Source organism: Gopherus evgoodei, unplaced genomic scaffold, assembly GCF_007399415.2.
Source record: "Gopherus evgoodei ecotype Sinaloan lineage unplaced genomic scaffold, rGopEvg1_v1.p scaffold_37_arrow_ctg1, whole genome shotgun sequence".
NCBI classification, from domain to species: domain Eukaryota; kingdom Metazoa; phylum Chordata; order Testudines; family Testudinidae; genus Gopherus; species Gopherus evgoodei.
Window position 1 is genome coordinate 3,617,186 of NW_022060049.1, and position 25,701 is coordinate 3,642,886.

Here is a 25,701-nt window from a genome sequence, read left to right on the forward strand (position 1 = left end):
CTTTAAATATTTACACTTCACCTTGGCTTTTCGACATACTACTTGACTGTATCGGCTTCTTTAATACCAAACAAGCACCTTTCTGAAATATCTCTCTCTACATACACACCTCTGATGAAAAGTAGCTACATCTTCAACTGGATTTGTTCAAACTAAGCTTTAACCAAGGTGTGGGAATATATATATGTTATATATATATGGCAACTGTCCAGGTCACTTAGAATGTCCAGCTGCAGCATCGCGAGTGGCTAAAAGGTCCAATTCTCGCGTGACAGCCTGTGCCCCGAAGCGAGCAAGCACAAGGCGCAGGGCCAGCGGATGAAGCCGGAGCATCCGAGTGCTTGAGGCCGGTCACACTTTCCTCTGCTCCCTTCACTTTCCTCCATCTCATCCACCTCTCCTCAGCCTGTTTGTGGCCGTGGTGCAGCTCAGCGTTCCAGTGGGGCCTGTGGCTTTATATCTAAGATATCTCATTGATCACTCTTCTATTGCAAACTATTTGCAATCCTTTTGAGGATCCGGTTGCCTGGGAAACTAAACTTCCCTCCCACTGACTGGGTCTGGTACTGTTGAGGATGCATTTAGGTAGCTTTAATTTCTGATGTAGTTTCTTATATCTTAATGGATTCCTTCTCAATTGATTTTATCTAGTAATAAAATGACACCTTATGATGCTCACCCAGCACTGCTCGGCCTTCTGTATCTTTATTACACATTGATGGGCACAAAGTGTATAAAACAGAAGAAAAAGGTAACCGAGGAAATTTCTTTGCCTTTAGCAGGAGTTTGTGGTTAACCCCAGCTGTTATAGTCACCCCACCTACAGCTCCTTGAATCCCATCTCCTGGAATCTGGGCCAGGTTTTCCCTCCAGGCAGCCACATACATGTGCAGTTTAGCCTCTCTTCTGGAACATCTGCCCTGCCATATGTCTATGGGGTCACCCAGGACTGGATTATCCTTAATCCCTTTATCTGGAGCCCAATCTCCTGGGATCCAGGCCTGGGTTTGCCTTCTCCCAGCTGCCAGTCCTGTGACTGTGCAGGGTCTATTCCTCAATGGAGGTATCCAGTCTGGATTTTGACTCCTTTTCAGCACTGAGCAGGTGTAGTTTTTCCATCAATTCCCATGTTGTATAATCCAGATCTGGTTTTATCTCCTCCTGGCTGCTACGCAGGGGTATCTGAAGCCTACACTCCAGCAGGTAGAATCCAGTCCAGGTTTTGTCTCCTCCCTGCCTCCCTCAGGAGTCTGTGCAGTAGGTCTCCAGGGCTGGGAATCCAGGCTAGGCCCTGCCAGAAGGAGTCACTTTATTCTCTGTCCATTCCCATGCTCAGGAATCCAGTGCAGATTTTGCCCTTAACCTGCTACAGGTGCATTTCCCATATCCCTGGTTCTGTGTTTTGTGTCCCTCCCCCATCCCCACCAGGTGTATTGCTCCTCCCTCCTTCATGAGATAGGAACCCAGTCCGAGTTTTTCCTCCTTCCCCTTCCCCCCAGGTGTGCCCCTCCCCTCCATCCCCTCCTCCACCCACTCCAGCTAGTCCCCTCCCCGGGTGTGCTCCCTCCATCCCCTCCTCCATCCACCCCAGCTATTCCCTCTCCCCCAAGTGTGCCCCTTCCCTCCAAATCCACCCCAGCTATTCCTCTCCCCGGGTGTGCCCCTCCCCTCCTCCCTCTCTCAATCCACCCCAGCTATTCCCTCTCCCCCAAGTGTGTCCCTTCCCTTCACTCCCCCAAATCCACCCCAGCTATTCCTTCTCCCCCAAGTGTGTCCCTTCCCTCCAAATCCACCCCAGCTATTCCCCTTCCCAGGTGTGCCCCCTCCATCCCCTCCTCCATCCACCCCAGCTATTCCCTCTCCCCCGAGTGTGCCCCTTCCCTTCATCCCCCTCAATCCACCCCAGCTATTCCCCTCCCCGAGTGTGCCTCCTCCATCCCTTTCTCCATCCACCTCAGCTATTCCCTCTCCCCCAGTTGTGCCCTTTCCCTTCATCCCACTCAATCCACCCCAGCTATTCCCCTCCCCGGATGTGCCCCTCCCCTCCATCCCCTCCCCAATCCACCCCAGCTACTCCCCTCCCCGGGTGTGCCCCTCCTCTCCATCCCCTCCTCAATCCACCCCAGCTACTCCCCTCCCTGGGTGTGCCCCTCCCCTCCTCCCTCCCTCAATCCACCCCAGCTATTCCCCTCCCTGGGTGTGCCCCTCCCCTCCATCCCCTCCTCCATCCCCCCCAGCTATTCCCCTCCCCCCTCAATCCACCTCAGCTATTCCCTCTCCCCCAGGCGTGCCCTTTCCCTTCATCCCACTCAATCCACCCCAGCTATTCCCCTCCCTGGGTGTGCCCCTCCCCTCCATCCACCCTAGCTACTCACCTCCCCGGGTGTGCTCCTCCCCTCCTCTCCCTCTCAATCCACCCCAGTTTTTCCCTCCCCCCAGGTGTGCCCCTCCCCCCCTTTCCCGGACTCCACTCCGGCTTTTCCTCCCTCCCGTCTCGCTGAGCCCTGGCGCTGAATGAAGCCTTGGCTCTTCATTGCTGCCCGGTGCCCGGACCGTGCTGTGCCGCGGGGCGCTCCGCAGCCGCCTGGCCGAAGGACGGAGGGGGAGGCAGAGAGCCGCTCGCACCCCATCGTATGTCCGGACCCGGCTGGCCGCTGCTGCCTGGGGCGGAGCAGGCGTGACCTTCCGGCCAGCCTCCCATCCCTGCCGCCCGGGACCCTGCTCCCAGCCCCACCCGGGGGGGCCGGCGGCGGAGAGGCACCGATCGCGAGGCTACCGAGGGGGCGGAAGAGTGAGGAGCTGCGCTGCGCCCCCGTCCCGGCGCTAGGAGGACGGTGGAGGTGCCCAGCGTCTTCGAGGTCCCGGAGACGGCGACCCCCGGGGCAAGATTGCCGAGAAGCGCCCCCGATCCTCCCCCCTGCTCCGTGGAATTGCGGGATCCCCCCCCCCTCCACGCCGCAGCAGCCCCGCGTGTGCGCGGGCAGGGCTGATTTCGCTTGCACGCTGGCTCTCCAGCATGCCCGGACTGCCTGTCACGCGTGGATCTAGCCAGAGACACCCCCTCGCCGCGCTGGAGCGGACTGGGCGCCCGGCGGAGACCTCCTGAGAGCCGGGGGTTGGGGGTTGGGGGGATCGGGGTTATTCGGAGGGGGGAGCCGGCTTGGACTATTTTTCTCCCCCTTCCTCTGTTGTATTTTTGTGGGGGGAGGGAATCCGTTTGGAGAAGCGTTCAGCGGGGAGGAAAACAAGCCACCCGAGGACTCTCCCCCTCCCCCGCCCCTGCACACTGCAGGGCAGAGGATCCGGAGCGATCCGCGCCAGGTTGGAGCCGACCCCCGAATCTAGCCCGAGCTCGGCAGACGCTGCCCACCGGTCTCCATCGCTCGCTCCGATTTCGTAACACCTTATGAGGGGAGGGCGGGGGACGGGGGGCGAAGGAAAGCGAAATGGCTCGAGCCGGAGTGGAATAGGACCAGCTGAATGGAGCAGCCCGCTGGAAGGAGACCCGAGGCTGGATCGCTAAAGGTAAGTCACTGGCTTAATTGTTTCTCCACTGGTGTGTGTGTCTGGGGGTGTGGGGGTTGGTGAGATCTGACAGCCCCCCCCCTTCCAGGTAAATAACCGATCCATTGCCCCTCTCTCGCTTTGGATTCTGTGCTAAACTGCAGGGAGATGGGGAGGAGGCTGGGGGGGAGGTGAGCGGGGGGGGGGGGGAAGGGAGAGAGGGAGGGTTGGGGAGACGGGAACGGCAGAGCATTCAGATCTCTGGAAATATGGACCCCCCAGCGCTCAGACCTGGAATCTGGGCGGGGGGGCTGTCATCTGTTTGGTGTTTTTTTCCTCCTCCTGTTTTCCCAGACAGGGATCGTTTTGCGCCAGTCCCCGGGAGAGGGAAGGGGGGAGCGCACACACTTCCTAGCAGCGATGCTCGCAGGAAGGGATGCATCCACCCCCCCCTTCCTCGGGAGAATTGGTAGGAGGGGAGGGGGCACCCCTGCGTCTGATCGGTGGGTGCAGCAGACAAAGCCACCTGCCCGGCACCCCGCGATCTACTCCTACTGCAGTATTTTCTGGTGGGGGGGAGGGGCAATTACCCCTGAGTACCGTAATCTCTGGAGGGGGAGGGCAGGGATAATTCTTCCAGCTCTGGATGGCTCTCGATCCCCTCTCGCTGCGGGGAGGTGGGGGAGGGGGGCAGGGATAGATGTAGATACAGAACAGCTCTGACAAGAGATTGGGGCAGACCCCCCTTCCATACGTGTCTTTATGTAACGGGCTTTATCGGGGGAGAGGGGACACATTTTTTCAAATGTATCCTTCCAAGATGGTAGGATGCGGGCGGAATGGCTAATAAGGGAGGGGTGGGGGCTGTTGCCAGCCATGGGGTGGGGGAGAGGTGTGCCCAGCACCCAGCTCTGGGGCCAATCCCGACTGGGGGGGCGTTGATTGCCCCCCCCCTTAAAATGGGGTGGGGGCGCCCCTTTATTCCTCCCCACGGACCGGCCTGTGTGGCTGAAACCAGGGCGGCCTCACCTTTTGGAGCGGGAGGGGCCCTATCCTGCTTCCCTTACCCAGGGCGGGGGCGGTGGTTCTGCTCTCTTCCCTTTCCCCCACGCCCAAAAAATGGGGAAGGGACTCCACGATGCGGGGAAGAGTCGTGTCAGCCCTGGGAAGGATTCGGCCCCCTTGGCATGTCTCAATCCGGATTGACGTCGGAGTCCAGCCGGATCCGGCCCAGAGAGAAGTAAACAAAGCGAGGAGGCGGTTAATAGAGAGAGATCGGAGCCCCTCCTCCCCCACTGCACCCGCAATTATATCACCTCCTTTGCCCCCCACCCCGTCACAAAAGCCCTAGACCCCGGTGTACGTCCCCCTCCCACAGCCTTAGCCCTTGGCGCGTCCGACGTGGGTGCGGTGCGGGGGGAGCGACTTTTGCGGCCGTGGCCGTGGCTGTGTGTGGTGGATTTTTTTAAAGGATCAAGTCCAAAAATAGGGGGAACGAGCCCTGGGTGGCTTCTTTAAAGCCCTTTGGGTTTGCGGGGAGAGGATCCCCGGATCTCGGGCTAAGTCCATGGGTCCAGTGCACCCCGCTGGGCTGCCTCTGCTGACCTTCCCCCCTCGACTGGGGGGGGCAGGAGGGAAAGAAATAAAGCGGGGAGCGTGGGGACGCTCTCGGGGGGGGGGGCTGAGCCCCAGAGCTAGGAGGGAGGGGGAGATGGATGGAGGGAGATGGATGAGTGGACAGAAAAACCTGTTACTATGCTCAGCCTCCCGATTCCCTCGCTCGCCTTGTCAATTTCACTCCTGTGCCAGCCCCCCATCCCCGCCCCAGGTTAATGTCATTTCCTGGATTTCGCCCCCATCTAGAATCTCAATCCCCCTCCCCCAATTGCAAACGCCCCCCCCTTCCGACCCCAAATCAAATTCGCCCTGGGTTTTCATAATAAAATGGCGATTTGGTGGCGGATGGGTTGGGAATAATTGCTTCGGGGGGAGGAAATTGAGTATGGGGGGGTCATCGTGGGGGTCCCTGGAGGTCTCCCCACACACACACACCAACGAGGAGGAGGGTGTGGGATGTTGCAGGAGGGAGCTGGTTGTGGGAGTTGTCCCTCCCCCATCTGCTGGGGAGGCAGTGCAACCCCCCCACGCCAATGTGTGCATGGGGGGCTCCCCCACTGCACCCCTCGGTGGAGGGACCAATGCCCCAAGATGGGCACACTGTTGTGGGGGGAACCTCCCATTGCTATGCACTGGTTTCTCTGGCTTTCCCATCTCCCCCCCCCCACCCCAACAAAAGCCTTAAAAATAGCCCCTGGCTTCTCCAGCCCCAGGGTAGTGGCCGGGGGTGGGCAAATGCCTCTGGAATATTAACCAGGCAGCAGGGCTGGGACCCTGCAGCCGAGGTTGCTCCTGAGGGGAGGTTCCTTTGGGGGAGAGGTGCTGACTCTTGTCCCACGGGCCTGGCCACTGATCAGCCCCCACTCATGTCATGCCCCCCCAAGCTGTCCAGCTCTGGGCAATTTGCTTTCTGCCCCACAGGAAAATTGTGTGGGGGAGGGGCTTTTGAGCCAAACTCCAGCTTTACTCCCCCTCAAAAAAAGCACAAAGCAGCCCCCCCACAAGCTGAGAAGTGAATATTAAGGCAACCCAATAATTTGCTCCTTGCTTCAGAGCTTATTGCTAGTCTCAAGGTGCCAGCTGAGGTTGGCGCTGGCTCACCCCATAGCGCCAGTCCCTGCCCTGAAGAGCTCCCAGTCGGAACAGACCGGGAGAGGATAGATACTTCTTCCCATTTTATAGATGGGGAAACTGAGGCATGGAGTTAGCTGCAGGGACTGGCCCAAGGTCATGCAGGGAGTCAGTAGCAGAGCCACAATGTGAACCCACAAGTCCTGACTCCTTGCCTGGGGTCTTCCACCCCCATCCCCTCCTACTAAAACTTTTGGCATGTGGGGCAGGGAGGGGGGTCCCTGTGGGCTGGGTTGCCCCTCATGCCCACAGAGTGGGTCACAAGGACCTCCTTGCTGACTGGGAATCTTGGGGGAAGGGGTAACTAGAGCATCCCCCCAGGAGATATAACTCACAGAGTACCACCCCCACTCCTGTGGGAAAGTCCCATCTGGCCTGGCAGAGCTGTTTGGGGGAGGGGTAGGGAGGCTCTGACCTTGCCAAGCCCACCTCCACCACATCTGGATCAGTCCCACTGGTTTGGGGGTTGGGGAGAGTTCATAGGACCCGGGATCTGGATCAGAACTGAGTCGGGTTCCATAGAACCAGGGAGGGAGTAGAGGCCTATTTTATCCCAGAACTTTGAGTAGGGAGGTATCCAGATAAACTGGTCCCCAAGCACTGCCCCTACTGGTTCTGGAGTCCCAGCTCCAGACAGCCAGGACTCCTGGGTTCTCTGCTCCCCACTCTGCGGAGGAGGCTGGGAGCCAGGACTCCTGCAATCGGTAGCCGGGGGGGGGGGGAGGATGGGTGCAATGGGTGGGCAGCCCCAAACTGGCAGAGGAGTGGAGGTGCCAAAGCAGTGGGGTCTAGCGGTTAGAGCGAGGGGGGGCTGGGAGCCGGGACTCCTGGGTTCTGTCCCCAGGTCTAGGAAGGCAGTAGTGTCTAGCAGTTAGAGTGAGGGGGGGTGCTGGGAACCAAGACTCCTGGGTTCTGTCCCCAGCTCTGGGAAGGCAGTCACTTTCCCTTGGTACCACGAGCTGTGGCCTCTCGTAGCGGGGGCCCAGTGCACAGCCCGAGGTACCAAAGCCTCCTGCTCCCACTAGTGGCATAGCCAGGGCACGGCTGGGTTAGTCACTCATGAGGCTGCTGGACACAGACAGACTCTGTGGTCCCCTCTCGCTGCCCAGCCTGTGCTGTCTGGTGTCACCACTAGGGGGCTCCCCTAAATCTCAGTCTGGACTCAGCCATGGAGGGTTACACTACATCCTGTCAGGTCCTTAAGTGACAGGGTCTTACTTTCATGGGTGGAGCTAAGATTAGCTCCTCCTCTTGGGAACTGTCCTCTGGCTGGGGAGGGAACTGTCCTCTGGCTGGGGAGGGAGGTGAAACCCCCCCCCCCTCCTGTGGGTTGAAGTAGGCAGTGCGTGTGCTCTGCTGCCGCCTCCTACCAATCATGTCCATCCTCCATGCCTCAGTTTCCTCTCATGGACTGTGAGCTCTTTGGGGCAGGGCCTGTCTTTCACTCTGCATCTGTGCAGCACCCGGCACAACGGAGGCCCTGATCTTGGTCTGTCTAGGAGCTGCTGTAATAATAAGAATTCCAGCTATAGTAGCAAAGTGTAAATGAAGCAGAGGATAAAAGCCCTACTACTGCTGCAGTGAAGGGCAACTCCCCCATTTAGCTTAGGCATCTCGATAGGGCTGGGTTCAATGCCAGATGCTTGCAGAGCAGCCCACTGAGCCACATAAGGTGGCACTCGGAGTTGGGCAAACATTGCCACCTCCCTCCCTGCAGAGGAATTTATGGGCTGAATTTCCGGTGGGAGCCCTCCAGCGCCCAATGGGTTAATTGAACAAGGGAAAGGAAGCTTGGTTGTCTGGTGCCAGTTCACATGCAGGAATCGCCATCCTGTTTTAGATCAAGGGCCCACCTAGCCTGGTATCCCGTCTGTGATGGTGGCAATTCTAGGACCGCCTGCCCCCAGGGAATATTTCCCCGGATAGTAGGTAGCAGTTGGCTCAAGGCTATAGATCCCTGCCCAGTAGCTTGGTTCTATTTTAATCCTCGTTATTATACCACTGGAGAGTCTCCTGTTCTGTATAATTGTCCCATTCTTCTTGGAATGCGGTGTTCTGGTGGCAGTGAGTTCCACAGGCCGCCCCCCTCCAAGTTCCTGGGCTCCACGCAGGAGCTCCTAGGGGGATTCTGTGGCCTGGAAGAGGTCAAGAGGTCAGACTGGCTGGAGCCTGGAAATCTAGGACTTGGGTTTGCTGAGGTCTTGAGAATTTCATCCCCTTATAAAACGCACTAGGCCCACGTCCAGACTAACCCGCGGCACCGGCGGGTTAAAATCGATTGCTCGGAGATCGATATATCGCGTCGAGTCTGGACGCGATATATCGATCCCCGAGTGCGCTTACATCGATTCTGGAACTCCATCAACCCGAACGGAGTTCCGGAATCGACACGGAGAGCCGCAGACATCGATGCCGCGCCGTCCAGACTCGTGAGTACCTCAATTTTAGAAATTCGACTTCAGCTACGTTATTCACGTAGCTGAAGTTGCGTATCTAAAATCGATTTTAATACCGTAGTCTGGACGTGGCCCTAGGTGTTTTCGTCACAACCCATGTCCAGCTATACGGCCTGATGCGTGGGGAGAGGGGCTCCCATGGGGCAGGCTTTGGTGTAGCAGACAAGCGGGCCAGGCCCCCAGCTGGTGTCAATCAGCCACCACATCCGGGTTTACATGGCCAGAGCGTCTGCTTTTCGTGCTGCATCTGCCCAGGCCAGGGGCTGTCCTCCGGCCAGAGCCTGCACCCTGTGCCCACGACCTGTTGTAGTGAATCCGCCCCCACCCCCGGGAACGCCCAAAACAGACATTGCAGAAAGGAAAAAAAAAAACCCAGGAGCTGAGAGCCCTCACCCATGTCTCAGCCTCCTTCTGCCCCGGCCCTGAGCCAGCTGTACTGGGAAGCCAGCCCCGATGCCCCACACGCTGGGCCGGGCTGGGGTGGGGTCATGCCACAGTCGGAGCAGGCCGTTAGCACCCCAGAGCACGGGGAGCGGAGGGATCCCAGCTGGTTACCAACCCCACCCCACCCCAACACCTCGAGTCTTCATTTCCGGGGGAGACATTTGATGCTTTTCTACCCCCCCACCCCAGCCTCTGGTGGCTGCCGTCCAGGGGTGGTTCTGCAGACAGACAGGGCCAGGAGGGAGGAGATTTTGGGGTGTGGTTGGCAGAGGTGGCGATTTTAGCCCCAATTCCGGAACCCGGGGGCCGATCCGCTCCTCCCTGCTTTTCATTGTTGTTATTTAGCCAGCGACAGAGCGGGCGTGTCTGCCACCAGTTTCTGGAGCCGCACTACCTGCCTGGCGCCCAGCTCCGGCGCACGGCGAGAGACGGGGGCGGGTGGGGAGGATATTTCCCAGTGGGCCTCCTGCGGTAGCGCTGAATGCATTACGGCCACCTCATCTGCTCATGCACGCACATCTTGGGGCGGCTGGGGGTGAGCTGCCTGCCCTGGCAAATGTGCCCGGGGAATCACAGGTTTGGAACCACATCGGGGTGGGGCACCTGCGGGGGGGCGGGGGATATAGCATCAGACCGTGGGAGAGAGACAGAAATTAGGGATGTGAGAGAATTGCAGGGCTCTGCCTCTCCACTGATCTCCCCATCGACATGTTATCGGCTCACTCTCTCCGTCACCCCTGGGTGGGGGAGGGGGCTGAAGCTAGGGGGGCTTGGGGTGGAAGCGCCCCCTGGCCTGAAGTGCTTTCCATCGTGTGTTTACAGTTCGGTTCAATAGCTCTCAGCACCTCTGCCAATGCCATGGCCCCCCCTCGATCTCTGTGTCTATCCATCCTCCCATTCCGCCCCACACCCCTCGATCTCTGTATCTATCCATCCTCCCATTCCGCCCCACCCCTCGATCTCTGTATCTATCCATCCTCCCATTCCGCCCCACCCCTCGATCTCTGTATCTATCCATCCTCCCATTCCCCCCCATGCCCCTTGATCTCTCTATTTGTCCCTTCCCCTATCCCCCCCACACCCCTCAATCTCTGTGTCTATCCATCCTCCCATTCCGCCCCACACCCCTCGATCTCTGTATCTATCCATCCTCCCATTCCCCCCCACCCCTCGATCTCTGTATCTATCCATCCTCCCATTCCCCCCCATGCCCCTTGATCTCTCTATTTGTCCCTTCCCCTATCCCCCCCACACCCCTCAATCTCTGTATCTATCCATCCTCCCATTCCCCCACCCCTCCATCTCTGTATCTATCCCTTCCCCTAATCCCCCCCACACCCCTCGATCTCTGTATCTAGCCATCCTCCCATCCCCCACCCCTCGATCTCTGTATCTATCTACCCACCCATCCCCCACCCCACCCTGTCTCTATCCCCCACCCCCCCACACCCCTCAATCTCTGTATCTATCCATCCCCTAATCCCCCCAACACCCTCGATCTCTGTATCTATCCATCCTCCCACTACCCCCCCACACCCCTTGATCTCTATATCTATCTACCCACCCACCCCACCCTGTCTCTGTATCTGTTCACACCCTACTCCCCCCACATCCCTTGATCCCTGTATCTATCCATCCCCCTAATCTCCCCACACCCTCGATTTCTGTATCTATCCATCCTCCCATTCCCCCCCACACCCCTCAATCTCTGTATCTATCTACCCACCCTGTCTCTATCCCCCCATCCCTCCACACCCTTGATCTCTGTATCTATCCATCCCCCTAATCCCCCCACACCCCTCGATCTCTGTATCTATCCATCCTCTCATCCCCCCCACACCCCTCGATCTCTGTATCTATCTACTCACCCATCTCCCACTCCACCCTGTCTCTGTCCACCCCCTATATCCCCCAGACCCCTCGATCTCTGTATCTATCCGTCCCCCTAATCCCCCCCACGCCCTCAATCTCTGTATCTATCCATCTACCCATGCCCCCCACACCCCTCAATCTCTGCATCTAGCTACCCAATCATCCCCCACCTCAACTCGTCTTTGTATCTGTCCAACCCCTATCCCTCCCACACCCCTCAATCTCTGTATCTGTCCATCCTCCCATCCCCCCACACCCCTCAATCTCTGTATCTAGCCACCCACCTCATCTCTGTATATATCTGCTCACCCATCCTCCCCCACACCTCTTGATCTCTGTATCTAGCCACCCACCCATCCCGTCTCTGTATCTGTCCATCCCATCCCATCCACACCCTGCAATCTCTGTATCTATCTACTCACCCATCCTCCCCCAGACCCCTTGATCTCTCTATCTAGCCACCCACCCATCTCTGTATCTATCCATCCCCCACCTCACCCTATTTCTGTATCTATCCATCCACCCATCCCCCACCTCACCCCATCTCTGTATCCATCCACTCACCCATCCATCCCCATATACCCCCATCAATTGCTGTACCAAGCTAGGGTGACCAGACAGCAAGTGTGAAAAATTGGGGTGGGAGTGGGGGGTAATAAGTACCTATATAAGACAAAACCCCAAATATCCGGACTGTCCCTATAAAATCTGGACATCTGGTCACCCTAGTACCCACCCACCCTGTTCTGTTGGGAGTGGGCATTGTCTACATCGGGGAGTGGGGGTGGAGCAAGGTGTGGGTCATCCTATTACATCAAGGAGAGAGGGAAATGGGGGGCTTCACCCCACATTTGCTGACAGAGGTCCCCCCATCTCTCCTCTGGTGCCCATAATCTGCTGCCCTCAGGTCTCACACTCTCCCCCTGATAACGCTGGTGGCCAGGACAAGGTGGATCCGAGCTCGGGATCCCTTTCAGAGAGCAGGATCCAGCAGTTTACCCCAGCAAGGGATCTGCCCCATTGACTCCAATGGGGGGAGAGATAGCTCAGTGGTTTGAGCATTGGCCTGCTAAACCCCAGGTTGTAAGTTCAATCCTTGAGGGGGCCAGTTAGGGATCTGGGGCAAAAATCTGCCTGGGGGATTGGTCCTGCTTGAGCAGGGGGTTGGACTAGATGACCTCCTAAGGTCCCTTCCAATCCTGATATTCTATGATACTGTGACCCCAGCTGGGGATCTGGACCCATTGACTTGGGATGAAACAGAGCCTTTCTGAGCTCCTACACCCATCAGCACCCTGTGCCACCCCCACAAAACCTGCCACTGGCACAGTGGCAGGATGTTATTTAGATTTCTGCAGCACTTAGGTTCCAGCTGAGATCAGGGCCCCATTGTGCTGCCAGGCTCTGCACTGAGCCTGATTTTGAGGGCCCTGCTGTGTGGGGCACTGCACAGAGCCTGAGGTCAGGGGCCCACTGTGCTAGGTGCTGCATGGACACACAATGAGAGACAGTCCCTCCCTGACCCAAAGAGATTCCAGTTTAAACAAAGGGAGGATTATCCCCCTTCTGTAGGTGGAGAAACTGAGGCACAGAGCAGTGAAACCTCTTGTCCAAAGTCACTCAGTGAGTCAATGGCATACCCAGGAGCTGAACCCAGATGTCCTGAGTCCCAGCCTAGCACCACAAGACCCTCCCTCCTCTTTTTCTGAGCACATGGCCCTGGCAAGATGCCCATTGTCTTTCCTGCCTCCCCCTCCACAGCCCCATGGAGCAGAGCAACGGGCCCATCTTGCCCGGTATCTGGTCTCAACGATGGCTGGAGCTGTCACCTTTCTGTCATCAACTGCTTCAGGCTCTCTGCAGACTCAGGCAGGCACTGACACTGGTGACCCTCAGGTCTCCTGAGTCAACTGTGAAGGCTAGATTCTGGTGGCGACGTTCAGATTGTGACACTGAGTCACCCCAGAAGTAGAGGCCCTGGGAGCGGGCCCCCAGCTGGGGATCTGACCCCAACTCCAGTGGAGCGACACGACTTTACACCTGCGGGGGATCTGGCCCATTGACTGCAGTGGAGCCAGGGCTGGGTTACGCCCGCCGGGGAGCAGGCCAGGGGCACTCCCTGCTGTGTACATCTAGCGGTTGAGATGAGCAGCACTGGAGAAATGGCTGAGATGATTCTTATCTCTCTGCCATCTTCTATCATCTCTCGCCATTCCTAATTCAATCATCCTCCCCTCCCCCTCTCTGTTCCCCCGTCCCGTCCCCCCTGCCCCTGTAGTTCTTCCACACACCCCTCCCGCCCACTGCCTCCAACCGTGGCAACCCCTGCCTGTCTCGCAGCCCAGCTCCCGTCCAAGGCGGTGGCTAATTGATATGATAACCCAGCGCAGACTTGATTAGGGAGATAATTGGCTGGTGCTGGGCCGGGGACCACGGTCCCTGTTTAATTTGATCGGAGTCTGCAGGGGCCGTGAGAGTTTGGAAAACGCCCTAATCGAATTTCCGCCCCAGCAAACCCAACCCCTGCCCTGGGCACCACGCTGGATTCGGCCGCTCATGCCTGGGCACAGGAGTGGCTCTGGGCTGCGCGCAGCAGCACCCTCTAGGGGCGACGGCTGTGAGGCCAAAGCTTTGGGAGTGCCGCTCCCTTGAGGACAACTCACCCACTCAGGGACTAGGAGACTCAAGGTTCAAATCCCCTTCCGCACTTGGGATTTTTCACCTGCCAGCTGTGATTGGCGGAGCTTCATTCCAGCTTCCTTTTGGCCGCTGGTGTGTTGTCCCAATGCCAAATGAGGAGGTACAGCTGGGGACAAACCCAGGAGTCCTGATTCCCAGCCCACCCCCTCCCCTGCTCTAATCATTAGCCCCCGCTCTAATCATTAGAACCCAGGCATCCTGACTCTCAGCCACCCCGAGCCAGGGAAGAACCCAGGAGGTTCACATAAGAGGATCATAGCCTACTACTGCAGCCAGTGAACAGAGTTCCTCCTTTAGCTGAAGCAGTAGAACCCCGCTGGGAGTGCTGGTTGGCGTTCAGGGCTTAGATCTTCATATTAGGTGTATTGGGGAGTGCCAGCCAAGAGTAGGGTGCCAGGTGCTGCACAGACACTGAATGAGTGAGTCCCGGCCTCGAAGAGCTGCCAGCCTGAACAGACCTAGGGTGGGAGGAGAAACTGAGGCACAGGGAGGGGAGGGGCTTGCCCAAGGTCACCCAGCCAGGCAGCAGCCAAGCCAGGAATAAACCCCGGGTTTCATGGCCTAGCGTCTCTGCCCACTAAGCCTCGCAGCCACGGCCTGCGTTGTCTCGGCGCTTGGAGGGGTTAAGCTAAGGCCAGCAGCGCATACAGATCCTGGTGTCCCCCCCAGCCCTCAACCACCATTCAGCTGGGCCTGTATGTGACGCTGGCCCTTTAAGACTCCATGGCTCATTGAGTGGCATGGAAGCCTGTGAAGCAGGACCATAAAAGTGAGGGGAGTCCCCGCAGAAGCCAGCCTGGAACTGGGTGTAATAACGATGGTTAATAAACAGCTCGCAGCCCATTGGAGGCTTCTCAGATAGGACTGAGCCAATCCTTGAGAGCTCAGACTCAGTGCTTTCGCACGGGGAGGGAAACTGAGGCACGGGACGAGGCAGTGACTTGCCCAAGGTCATGCAGCAAGGTGCAGCTGGGGAGGGAACCCAGGAGTCTTGATCCCCAGCCCCAACCACTAAACACCACTCCCCTCCCAGAGCCAGGGACAGAACCCAGGAGTCCTGGCTCCTCCGACCACCATGACCCACTCAACTTCATTCACATCCACGACTGAGATAGAACCAGTAGCTCCTGACTCCAGGCCCATCCAGATCTAACCACTGGACCCTTCCCCTGAGGCGGGCATGGAACCCAGGAGTCCTGTCGGCCAGCCCAGCTCCCTCTGTGTATTCCCCGCAGGCCACCTCTGCCACTGAATCCCAGACCCTGGCCTCACATGGCTGCCCCCCAGCTTCCCACACCCAGATGCCATGCGAAACCTGGGAATTTTCCCACCATATTTGAGGCTGACGTGAGAGACCAAATTCCTCCAAAGCCCATGAGCCTTTCCTCTCTGAGCGGTACCGGTGTCTAACACACCCCAAATCCCTCAGCTGAGAGCCCCCACACGTGGCCCCTACTAGCTCACTTGAGCTAAAGGAAAAACTCCACCGGTCAGTAGGAGCTGTAGGCTTTTATCCTCTCTGTGGAGCAGCCACTAGGGGGCAGACTGCAGGTTCTGTGCTGGGCTCTAGAGCTTTTCTAAAGCCACCACAGAATTCTGGGGGTGTCCCAGAGCAGGGGGCACCCAGCTGGAGACCCCTGGGCCTGATCTCTCAGGGTGCTGACGTTCACGGGAAGCCCGACCCATGGTACATTGGTTGGAGCAGGGATGAACTGTGCCCATCCCCCTGGTGCTGAGCGTACCAGCCAGGAGGAGGCACAGGGAGGGGGAGGCAGAGAGGGCACAAAGTGCCCCAGGAAGGGGGAGGTCACAGCTCAGGTTGGGGACCCCATGGTTGAGGCACCCCAGGATCCTTTACCCTGTGCTCTCCCCACCCCCGGCAAAGGGGTGCAGCTGTCCCTATTCTGTATCTGTAGCCATGATACCATTGTTCAGAGCCATGGCTCCTTTGTTTCCCATGAGGAAAGCTGGCAATGGAAGACTGGGCTTGGGAATAGTCTCTGGACTGGGATCCAGATGATTTGGGGGCAGGTCCCATATCTGTGCCACCCTGGTTGGCTCATGTCATTGCTCTGTCCCTCGGTTTCCCCATCTGATAAATGGGGAAACTAATCCCTCCTTTGCCTGTTGAGATGGGGATGGGCTTTCACTTCCAAGCTTTCAGCGGCCGGCTGTCACAGTGCTGATGTGGCCACGTTATGCCAGCGGGAGGGAGCTCCTCCCAGCGACATCATAAAACCAGCTCAAGGAGCAGCGGTAGCTATGCCAGGGGGAGATCATCTCCCGCCAACATGGTGCTGTGCAAATGACCGCTTATGCCGGCAAAACGTATGTCTGTCGGGGGTGTATGTGTGTTTTTCACACCCCTCAGCAACAAAAGTTTTGCCGACATAAGTGCTAGTGTAGACATGGCCTTAGTGTGCAGAGCCTGGCACAAGGGGGGCCCTGATCTCGGTTGGTGTCTGTGCAGGGCCCGGCACAAGATGGCCCTGATCTCGGTCGGGGTCTGGGCAGCGCCCGGCACAACGGGGCTCTGATCTCGGCTGGGGTCTGTGCAGTGCCCAGCACGAGGCCCTGAGCTCGGTCAGGGTCTGTGCAGGGCCCAGCATAAGGGGGGCCCTGATCTCGGCTAGAGTCTGTGCAGGGCCCGGCACAAGGGGGCCTTGATCTCAGTCGGGGTCTGTGCAGCGCCTGGCACAGTGGGGTCTTGGCCCATGACTGGGGCTCCTAGAAATGCCCCAGCACAAAGAATCACTAATAATAACAGCCCAGAGAAGGGGTGGGGCATGAGGGGCTCCGTGGGGGATGGGCTCCCAGGCCCTCACTCTGGGAATTTGTCACATCCCTTGTGTGATCATTTCAGCCCCAGCTCCTCCTTCAGTTCCCTTTGCTGTGGCTGGAGATGGTGGCGTGGGGCGCTCATCCCATCTGCGCTGATGACAGCGGGTCTCTGAGTCAGGCTGTTTGCAAGCCAGTCACGCCTCCGCCTCAAGGCATGGCTCACCTGCCCACACCCTCCTGTGTCACAGCCACAGGGCCCTGCCATGGGCCTGGCCGGGCACCTGGGTGCAGGTTCGCTCCCCTGCAGGGCGGGTTCCGGGCCCTATCACTGGATCAGGAGCTAGGAAGGAACCGGCCAGATCTGCAGGGTTGTTCCCCACTTCATCAGTGCGTCTAGGAGCAGTGGAGACGTTCCCTCCTCATGACTTCCCAGGACATTCATTAGGTGTATTATGGTAGCATCTAGAAACCCCAGCGGAGATCGGGGCCCCCTTAAGCCAGGTGCTGCACAGACCCCGACCGAGCACAGACCCTGCCCCAGAGAGCCGACAGTCTAAATAGACACGTGGTGGAAGGTGAAACTGAGGCACAGAGAGGGGAAATGAATTTCCCAAGGTACCTAGCAGGTCAGAGATGGAAATAGAACACAGGTGTCCTGAATCCCCGGCTACTGAGCCCTGGTGTCTCCTTTTGTGAATGGAGGGAGAATCTCTGTGTCTCACCATATCAGTTTCAGCCCTGTTGCATTCTGAGGTTTGTAGTTCCCAGGGGTTCCAGGCATTAGGTTTCCAGCAGGATGAGGACAGTGCAGAGGAAGGGCAGAGTTAAGGGTATCTGGGCAACCTTTGAACTCCCCATTTCCACCCTTGGCCTGGAGCATATCTGTCCACGGGCAGCTCAGAGTTCTCTGCCCACTGCAGCCACTAAGGAGATGGGCATTCGCCCAGTGTCAATCTTCAGTCCCCTCTAGTGGCCACTTGGCACAACAGGACAAGAGCCTACTACTGCAGCTGGGTGGAGGCATCTATCTGTTTCCTCGTGACGTTGGCAGCGCTTTTGGGGTTCCAGGCTTGCTGACGGCCCAAGCAGGGAGCAGCCTGGCATCGGCAGAGCTAATTAGACCCTCTTCCTTCCCCCCACAGCCTGTGAGCTGAAAGCAGGGATCCCGACCTCCCAGGCCCTCGCCACCCGCCCCCCACCCTTAATGCCAGATTCATTATTTAAAAGCAGGGTGGAAAGAAGAAGGAAAGCAACCTTCATTATCATATCGAGAAAATTACCCCCATCCCCCTAACTAGCAATTTTCCTGCCACATAGTTCAGCGCTGACTAGCCCATTAATTATAGAGATGAAAAATCATTTGGAAACCAGGAAAGGAAACTAATTGGCTCTTCCCCCAGCTCAAACGAGCTGGTGCTAGTGGGAGAGGGGAGCAGGAATCTCGGTCACGAGAGGGTCCCAACGGGGTCTCCTCCTTGGGAAGATTTCTCGAGACTCTCCCTTTGCTCGGAGCAGTCTAGGGAGTATGGCATGTGTTCAAGAGGAAAGAGGTGCCTGTGGTTAAGGTGTGGGGCTGAGGCAGATCTGGTTTCACTGCCCTGCCTCAGGATGACCTTGGCTGAGTCAAGTCACCTCTGTGCCTCAGTTTCCCCATCTGTAAAATGGGGATATAGACCTTCCTTTGTGTATTCAGACTGTGAGCTCTTCAGAGCAGGGGCTGCCTCTGACTCTGTGTCTGCAGTTCCCAGCACAATGGGTCCCTGATCTTGGTCGGGGTCTGTGCAGCGCCCAGCACAACAGGGCCCTGATCTTCATTGGGGTTTCTAGAGACAACCATAATGTCCATAACAACAGTGGATCTGAACCAGCGTCTTGGTTTTAAGACAGCTGGAGTCTAGGTTACTGAGCATTGGCTGAGGATCCAGGACTCCTGGGTTCTACTCCTGCTCTGAGAGGGAAGTGGGGTCTAGTGGCTATAGCAGGAGGGGGCTGGGAGCCAGGACTCCTGGGGTCGTTCCCCAATCTGCCATCGACGTGCTATGCGTGCCAGGGCCTGCAACGTGGTTTGCCCACACCCCCGCGGCCCTATTTCCCTGCTCTGTGCCAGGCCCAAGGACAGATGCTGACCTCACAGAGCCAGCTCCCCAGAGCAGGGGTGGGGCAGCACATGCCCTACTCCAGCCCCCCAGCGAAGGGGCATGGCTGGCAGGGCTGCTCTCCGCTGCGAGGCCCAGGCCTGCGAGCGCCAGGGTCATTACAGGCCAGGACCAAGGGGCATTAGCAGGGGTGGCTCTAGGGACTTTGCCGCCCCAAGCACGGCAGGCAGTCTGCTTCCGGCGGTTTGCCTGCGGAGGGTCCGCTGGTCCCTAGGCTTCAGCGGACCTCCCGCAGGCATCCTCCGAAGCTGTGGGACCAGCGGACCCTCTGCAGCCAAACCGCCGAAGGCAGTCTGTCTGCCGCCCTTGTGGTGCCGGCAGAGTGCCTCCCGCGGCTTGCCACCCCAAGCACGCGCTTGGCATGCTGGGGCCTGGAGCTGCCCCTGGGCATTAGCAGAGCAAAGCCCAGCGAGGAGGAGCCTGGTCAGCATGAAAGCGCATCAGCAGGACAGGGATAAGGGAAGGGGCTGTGAGCCGGGAGTGAGGAGCAGCAGCTCAGCTGGGGGAGGGGTTGGGGGGAGTCCCAGACTGGGAACAGGGTGCTCCTCACTCCCGACCCGCAGCCCCTCTATCCCAGCCCCGGGTGCCCCTGAGCAGGAGACAGGTCCCTTCTCCATCCTGACCTTCGCTCGGAGGGAAAGTGCTGAAGCAAGAGAACCTAACACCAGGCTGGGGGGGCCGAGTGCTGCCTGATCTCCACTCCCCTCCCCTCCTTGTCTTCCAATCCCTCCCCTGGGGGAGCCACAAGTCAAGGGCGTCCGGGCTCCTGTTTCATGCTGTGGTGTCCCGTGGCCAGGTGAGGCGGCTGGGGGTGATGGCCTGGCTCCCCAGGGGGCACCGCGTGATGACTCAGCCCCTCAGGGGCCAGGCCTGCAGCTCTGGAGCGGGGGGAGGGGGGAACGGTCACTCAGTGTCCTTCCCAAGCTGCTGGGGTTTGGGCCAGGAGAGCAGCGCAGCTGGGGAGGAGCACGTCTGGGAGCTGTACGCCAGGGGCCCCCAGGCTCCTGGCTGCAAAGGGGGCCTGGATTCCTGGCCAATGTAAAGGGGCCAGGTTGGGCCCCACTGGCGTAACAGATACAAGCCATGAGCCGCGTCTCAGGCTCCGCCACTGTGGCTGCAGCATCTGTAGGGGGCGCTCTCCCCCTTGCCATCAGTGCTGGCCCCAGCCCAGCTCTAGAAGGTATTGGGCTGGGGGCCACGTGCCGAGGTTTGGGAGTGGTAAAGCCAAGGGGTCCCCTCCCCCTGCCTCAGGGTCTGTCTCAGAAGGGGCTTCTGCCCCCCCAGGATGGGCCCAAGCAGCTTTGCCGTCACTCCGGGGGAAGGAGCCTGGTTGGGGGGGAGATGGCAGAGGAGTCTGGGAAAATGGACCCTAAATAGGGGAGCTGCCCCTATTTTAGCTGGGGGTGGGGGAGGTCCTGCCCCTGCTCCCAAACAGTGGCCCTGTCTGACCCAGATCAGAGCCCATGTGAGGGTGTTGGATGGAACAGGGGCTTCCCGTGGGGGCTACGTTCCTAGGGGGATCCCCAGGGGGCATGAACAGTGCCAGAGGCTCCCCACAGGATGGGAGGGGCCAAGATCTTGCTGAAGCGGGTCTGTCCAGGCAGCCTCCTCCCATTTCAGCACCTTTCTGGGCAGAGCCAGGTAATTGGGACCGGACCCTGGGCCCGAAGCGGTGGCTGGAAGGACTTCAGTGGGCTTGGGCTCCCGCTCCTGTGGTGGAAACACAGGCATGGCGCAGTGTGCCCATCTCTCCCGGCATCCCGTCACCACTAGCACCAGCTCGTACAGTGGAGGGGGGAATACCAGTCCAGGGGAAGCGATTGCCTGACCCCAGTGTTCAGCTCCTGACCAGAAGCAGGTTATATCTGTGACCCCCGCCCCCCGCATACCTCCCTGCCAGGTGACACATTCCCCTTCCCATGTGAGCCTTCGTTCTGAACCCACCATGACACCCTGCAGCAGGGAGTTCCACAGGTTGATCAAATGGAGCTGCTTCCAGGAGAGGCCACGTGGAGGCGATGGCTTGGGATACCTGGGCTCTGTTCCCGTCTGACTCGCTTCCAACTTGTGGAACCCTGTGCCTTAGCTTCCCATCCATTGTGTGTAAATTATTTGTCAAGGACTGTCTGTCTCACTGGGGGTCTGTGCAGTGTCTGGCGCAGTGAGGCCCTGATCTTGGTCTGGGTCTGTGCTGGTGCCTTCATCCCCAAGATGCTGCTGTGATATAAATAACAATGAGTTTGAAATGTGTTGCCTTTTTGCTGACACTGTCTTCTCTTGGTTGCTTGCATCTCTGGAAAGGCACCTTTGCTCTGCCTCCATCCGATCCCAAGCGGGGTGAGATCTGTTCCTGATGAGAGGGAGCATTGAAAATCAGCTGCTTCAATTGTGGTGTTGTTTGAAATATAGGTTGACCAAAAATGCCAGCGACTCAGTTTCCTTTGTCCCGAGATCCCTGCTGAAGAGAGACAAGAAGTCAGGTGGCATTTTTAGAAAGAAAAAAATATCAACATCTCATCCAAAAAGAACATTAAGGTGGCAAAATCAAAGGGCTACAATGTTGGGGAATGCCAGAATTAAGGTTGCCTGGGTAACCTTGACTCTGCCCTCTGGTGTGTCTGCATTATGAGTCGCTCTTTCATGACATCCAAAGCTATTCTTTTCACAAGACCCCTGCCTCATTCAGTGCACAGGACAGATGGTGTTCACTGGATGAGCAGTTATGCCAGCTTTCTTTTAGTCATCCTCATTCAATGTGTGGCCCCAGGCCCCATTCACTGCCACCGTCCGAACCCAGAGTTATTAATGTCCTCATTAGCTTTTCTGTGGCACTCATCCCGGAGGGCTTCTGGGATATGAATGAATTTCTTTTCCCAACACCCTGCGAGACGAGTAGTATCCCCATTGCCCAGCTGGGAAACGGCGGTGCAGAGAGATTGAGGTCACCCCTCGCGGTCCCAGCACCCCAGTGCTAGCTGGTGCTGGGATCCTGTCATTCAGCTGCGTTCTGCAATCCTGGTCCCCTCCTTAACCACAAGACCTTCCTTGCTATTTCTACCAGCCCCTGCCTTGTTCACTCCGCATCTTCCAGCTTCTGGAACAGATGAGGCAGGGTCCTACCACAGCTGCCTTCTCTCCCTGCATAACATGGATCCAAGCCCGACGCAAGGCCAGCCAGCGCCCTGGTTGGGACAGGGTCCTGTGGGTAGAACTGATGCGACTGTGTCACTCAATGCAGATGCACAAGGCAGCAGTTATGGGTGCCCGGGTACCCTCTGTTCTGGTGTTCCTGATTCACGGGGTTGCTGCAGGGAACGGGGGGGGGGTGGAGACTCAGCAGGGGGCACTCTCCCTGGCAGTCAGTGCTGACCCCAGGGCAGCACTAGGGGGCGCTGTGCTACAGAGAGCTGGGGTGAAGGCTCAGTAGGCAGCAGTCTCCCTGCACAATCAGGGACCTCCATAGCCCAGTGCTAGGGGGCGCTGTGCTGCTGTCTCTACGTGCAGCTCTGGACAAGAAGTTCTGGTTGCTCATGGTTATTAGAGATTTCTCCCTCCGTTCATCTGTCTGTCCACCTCCATCGCCCCCTCTGTCCGTCTGTCTGTCCATTCCCAGTCACCCCCTCTGTCCGTCCATCTGTCCAACCCCATTGCCCCCTCTGTCCATCTGTCCACCCCCAGTCACCCCCTCTGTCCATCCATCTGTCCACCCCCAGTCACCCCCTCTGTCCATCTGTCTGTCCATCCCCAGTCGCCCCCTCTGTCTGTCCATCTGTCCAACCCCATTGCCCCCTCTGTCCATCTGTCCATCCCCAGTCACCCCCTCTGTCCGTTCATCTGTCCATCCCCATCACCCCCTCTGTCCATCTGTCTGTCCATCCCCAGTCACCCCTTCTGTCCGTCCATCCCCAGTCACCCCTTCTGTCCGTCCATCTGTCCAACCCCATTGCCCCCTCTATCCATCTGTCCACCCCCATCACCCCCTCTGTCCATCTGTCTGTCCATCCCCAGTCACCCCCTCTGTCCATCCATCTGTCCAACCCCATCATCCCCTCTGTCCATCTGTCTGTCCACCTCCATCGCCCCCTCTGTCCGTCTGTCTGTCCATCCCCAGTCACCCCCTCTGTCCGTCCATCTGTCCAACCCTATTGCCCCCTCTGTCCATCTGTCCACCCCCAGTCACCCCCTCTGTCGATCTGTCTGTCCATCCCCAGTCACCCCCTCTGTCTGTCCATCTGCCCAACCCCATTGCCCCCTCTGTCCATCTGTCCATCCCCAGTCACCCCCTCTGTCCGTTCATCTGTCCATCCCCATCACCCCCTCTTGTCCATCTGTCTATCCATCCCCAGTCACCCCTTCTGTCCATCCATCTGTCCAACCCCATTGCCCCCTCTATCCATCTGTCCACCCCCATCACCCCCTCTGTCCATTTGTCTGTCCATCCCCAGTCACCCCCTCTGTCCATCCATCTGTCCAACCCCATCATCCCCTCTGTCCATCTGCCTGGCCACCCCCATCGCCCCCGCTGTCTGTCTGTCTGTCCATCTCCATCGCCCCCGCTGTCCGTCCGTCTGTCCTTCCCCATCGCCCCCTCTATCTGTTGGTCTGTCCGTCCCCATCACCCCCACTGTCCATCCATCTGTCCACCCCCAACGCCCCCCTGTCCGTCTGCCTGTCTGTCCCCATTGTCCCCTCTGTCCGTCTGCCATCCGTCCCCATCACTCCCTCTGTCCATCTGTCTGTCCATCCCCAGTCATCCCCTCTGTCTTTCCGCCTGTCCACCCCATCTCCCCCGCTGTCCATCCGTCTGTCCATCCCCATCACCCCCTCCATCCATCCGCCTACACCATCACCGCCTCCATCTGTCTATCCACCCCATCACCGCCTCTATCTCTGTCTCTCTATCCATCCCAATCACCCACTATGTCCATCTGTCATCCATCCCCAGTCACTCCCTCTATCCGTCTACCCACCCCCATTACCCCCTCTGTCCATCTGTCTGTCCACTCCCCTCGCCCCATGTCCATCTTCTCTGTCCAACCCCATCACTCCCTCTGTCCATCTGTCTGTCCATCCACTACACCCACTGTGTCTGTCCATCTATCCATCACCGTATACCCCCTCTGTCTGTCTCTCTGCCCATCCCATTCACCCCCTTTGTCCACCTGTCTATCCAGCCCCAGTCATGCCCTCTATTCGTCTATCTATCCATCCCCGTACACCTCCTCTGTCGTCTGTCTGTCCACCCCCATCATCCTCTGTGTCCATCCAGCCCCATTCACCCCCCTGTCCATCTATACATCCCCATTCACCCCCTATGTCCACCTATCTATCCATCCCCATACAACCCCCTCTGTCCAGCTATCCATTCCCAGGCACCCCCTCTATCCGTCTGTCTATCCATCCGCATACACCGCCTCTGTCCGTCTGCATATCCATCCCCATTCACTGTCTCCGTCCCTGTGTCTATTCATCCCCAGTCACCCCCTCTATCTATCTATCTATCTATCTATCTATCTATCTATCTATCTATCTATCTATCTATCTATCAGGGCCGCGGCCCCCACCCAGCTGGACCCATACTGGGCACTCAGCACCCTCAGGGCAGTCACACAGAGCTGGGCAGGGACAAAGCACGAGGACATAGTGCGGGGCTGCGGGTCAGGATTGGGGGGCACCAGCAGAGCTGTGATGGAGAAGCTGAGGCTGGGCTAATGGGGGGCTGCAGGTTGTGATTGGGGGGCACTGGCTGAGCTGAGGGCGGAGGAGCCGAGGCTGGGCTAACGGGGGGCTGCGGGTCAGGATTGGTGGGCACTGGCAGAGCTGAGGGTGGAGGAGCCAATGCTGGGCTAACAGGGGGCTGCGGGTTGGGATTGGGGGGCACTGGCAGAGCTGAGGGTGGAGGAGCCGAGGCTGGGCTAACAGGGGGCTGCGGGTTGGGATTGGGGGGCACTGGCAGAGCTGTGATGGAGGAGTTGAGGCTGGGCTAACGGGGGGCTGCGGGTTGGGATTGGGGGGCAGCAGCAGAGCTGTGATGGAGGAGCTGAGGCTGGGCTAACGGGGGGCTGCGGGTCAGGATTGGGGGGCACTGGCAGACCTGAGGGTGGAGGAGCTGAGGCTGGGCTAACGGAGGACTGCGGGTTGGGATTGGGCGGCACTGGCAGAGCTGTGATGGAGGAGCTGAGGCTGAGCTAATGGGGGGCTGCGGGTTGTGATTGGGGGGCACTGGCAGAGCTGTGATGGAGGAGTTGAGGCTGGGCTAACGGGGGGCTGCAGGTTGGGATTGGGGGGCACCAGCAGAGCTGTGATGGAGGAGCCGAGGCTGGGCTAACGGGGGGCTGCGGTTCATGATTGGGGGGCACTGGCAGAGCTGTGATGGAGGAGCTGAGGCTGGACTAACGGGGGGCTGCGGGTCGGGATTTGGGGGCACTGGCTGAGCTGAGGGCAGAGGAGCCAAGGCTGGGCTAACGGGGGGCTGCGGGTCGTGATTGGGCGGCACTGGCAGAGCTGTGATGGAGGAGCTGAGGCTGGGCTAACGGGGGGCTGTGGGTCATGATTGGGGGGCACTGGCAGAGCTGTGATGGAGGAGCTGAGGCAGGGCTAATGGGGGGCTTCAGGTCAGGATTGGGGGGCACTGGCAGAGCTGTGATGGAGGAGCCGAGGCTGGGCTAACGGGGGGCTGCGGGTCATGATTGGGGGGCACTGGCAGAGCTGTGATGGAGGAACTGAGGCTGGGCTAATGGGGGGCTGCGGGTCGTGATTGGGGGGCACTGGCAGAGCTGTGATGGAGGAGCCGAGGCTGGACTAACGGGGGGCTGCGGGTCGGGACTGGGTGGCACTGGCAGAGCTGAGGGCGGAGGTTTCTCACTCAGAGCCCCCCCATTCTCGGGATTAGCCGGATCCCGTTTCGCCGGGGGAGGCCGGGACATGTCACTCGTGCTCAGATTTGTGATTTACGCTGCTCGCTGCTAATGAGGACACGGAGAACGGCCTGTTCCCAGTGAATTCGGCTAATCCTCCCGGCCACTCTGCGATGCCCAAAC

General features: G+C 58.6%; 1 protein-coding gene across 5 annotated transcripts in view; it reads left to right on the forward strand.

The window, feature by feature from the left end:
• Window positions 1-2,500: 2,500 nt before the first annotated feature.
• The window catches only part of ADGRL1 (adhesion G protein-coupled receptor L1), a 96,729-nt gene continuing 73,528 nt past the window's right edge, over window positions 2,501-25,701 (forward strand). For all 5 annotated transcript variants that reach the window (XM_030545537.1, XM_030545539.1, XM_030545538.1 and 2 more), the window contains exon 1: window positions 2,501-3,525. The gene's annotated coding sequence lies outside the window, so the exon portion shown is untranslated. The remainder of the gene's footprint in view (window positions 3,526-25,701) is intronic.